The sequence below is a fragment of the Chrysochloris asiatica genome, unplaced genomic scaffold, assembly GCF_000296735.1.
Source record: "Chrysochloris asiatica unplaced genomic scaffold, ChrAsi1.0 scaffold00592, whole genome shotgun sequence".
Lineage (NCBI taxonomy): Eukaryota > Metazoa > Chordata > Mammalia > Afrosoricida > Chrysochloridae > Chrysochloris > Chrysochloris asiatica.
Genome location: NW_006409110.1, coordinates 6,030 through 8,655, shown reverse-complemented (window position 1 = coordinate 8,655; position 2,626 = coordinate 6,030).

The following is a 2,626-nucleotide window of genomic DNA, read 5'->3' as shown; positions in this document are numbered from 1 at the left end:
ATTTATTTAAGTCAAATTTTCTGATATAGAGCTAGTATGTTGTTATTAAGTGCTGTTGTGTAAGTTCTGACACATAGGGAACCCATACAGCATTTCTGAGCAGAAGCTGCTGAGTTTAAAATGCCTACTTTGTGATTCAAGCCAACCTAGTGGTCCAGGGTTTATTCTGCAGTGCCATACCATATTTCAGTTTCAGCCTGCAAAATAAAAATGAGGAATATCAAAAAGAGTACTGTTTCTACTTTCAAGATTTTTCCAATACGACAAAAATAAATTCTGATTTTATTCATATCTGTTTTTTCAACATACTATTATGTTATTGTTGCTGTTAGATTACATAGAGTCAATTATACTTATAGCATTTAGCAGGCTGTAGTCTTTATAGAAGCAGATAATTAGGAATTTCATGCTTGGAGCAATTTAGTGGATTGGTCCACCAACCTTTTGGATAGCAATGGAACGCTTGACTGCCCTGGCACTGCTGTACTATGTCCTCAATTACATTACAAATAGATGAAATATTAAAAACAATATTTATTTGGATTTTATTATTATTTCCAAGTTTTCAGAAAATAAGATTAAATTTTAATTGCTTGAATTTCTTCTTTAATCATTTGGATCCTTCCTTAATTCCTGTTTGTTTCTTGAGACTCACTTAGTATGTTATAATTAATACTTTTGTCTGTCAATTACTTTGTATTATTTTTCCAGCTTTCATTTAATTCCTAGCTTTGTTTCTACTTTTATTTTATACACTTAAGATTATAACTTAAATATATTTTATAATGTATGAAATAATTAAATTCTAAGTGAAAGTCATTAACTTGTACTTTTATTATAAAATCAAGAATGAGATTAACTCATACTAGTATTTTTCATGGACCAACTGGTTTGAACATTTTATAAAATCTACTGGAAAGATTAGTCACCACATATGTCCTGAAAAGTGTGCTTTAGGATTGGGGGGTGGGGGTTGTACATATATTTCTCAGGTGTACAGGGCAGAGTACAGGGTCATGAGGCAGGAGCAACAAGTTTGCTCTTTTTAAGTCATTGTTTTTGTACTGAAATATTGGGGATAATGTCTAGCTAATGGAAACAGGAATTTTTTCTCAGCTAGTTTTCTCATCATAAGAATATTATTATCCACTCATAAAATCACATTTTTTATCTGCATGTCTTTTGGTGAGATTAAAAAAAAAAAACGAGTCTCTTAATTCTATGATAAACTATCTGATATCTGGAAACTATCATTTACCCAAACATCTATTAGCCCCAATATGATTAATTGGGCATTCCACTATTTTTTCTTTCCCAAATTGGAAAGTGTTCAGGTGTGGTGCTGTAGGCTAATATGTCAGACTGCAAAGTCATTTGAACTGAAAGGTAGGTGGTTCAAGTTCATCAGCTGTTCCTTGGAAACCCTATACAGGGAGTCTCTATGGGTTGGAATTGACACAACAGCACTTAACAACAACAACAATTGGAAACATCTGACCTGTCAGATACTAAACAATATATATTTTGAATTTTCTGGTCAAGGAAGTAATATTTCTGTGGATTTTTTTTTCTTTCCTTTTTTTTGAGTATTTCATGGAACAGTTGGTTCCCCAATGTTTTCTTCTTCAAAAACTATATTCGAAGTTCTACAGCACATTAATATTAATAACTACCTGGTAGATTTTTATAACATTTAAGGAGCTAATATATATCAACCATTTCAATTATGATGAATTATGAATTTCAATTATGATTAATTATGAATTCCATCACTTCTTGGAAGTAAGAATAGTGAGACTTCTTGATTTTTAAATATCATCAAGAAAGACCATTAACTAGAAAAGGATATTATGGTTGATAAATTGTATGGTCAGTGAAAGCAAAGGAAACCCTCAAAACGATAGATTCACACAATAGCCAAAACAATTAAGTTCCATAGATTCTGTTCCAAATAATAGCATAACCTACATAGGGTATCCAAGGAGTAGCTGGTGGGTTTGAATTACTGACCTGGTTGTTATCAGCTCAGTGTTTATCCTATAGCACCATAAAAGGCATATAAAATACTAAAATTTGGATATTATGTTGTTGCTGTTAAGTGCTATCAAGGTTTTTCTGACTCATAGCGATCCTGTAAATGTTTTCTGAGGAACTGCAGGTGGGTTTGATGTGCTGTCCTTGTGGTTAGCAATCTAGTGCTATTCTACAGTGCCACACCAGAACAATATTAAAGGTATCCTGGATTGTTAGAAGAATAAATAAATTTTTATTTTAGAAGCTACAATGGCAAGACTTCATGTCAAGTATTTTAGATATTTTATCAGAAGGGACCAGTCCTAGGAGACGGATATTATGCTTGGTAAAGACAGGGTCAGAAAAACAAAACATAAAAAGCAATGGGCTCAATGTAAGAGCAATGTTGACAATGGTGCAGGACTAGATAGAGTTTTGTTCTGTTATGCACAAGGTTTCTATAAGTCAGAATTGAAGCGACGGTGCTTAACAACAATAACAATTATTACAGAGCTTGAAGACAATAAGTAAATAGTAATAATAATTTTGCAAAGGAAAAATTTATAAACCCTTTTTGATCGATACTAAATGATTGAAATAAATTCAGTTGTTA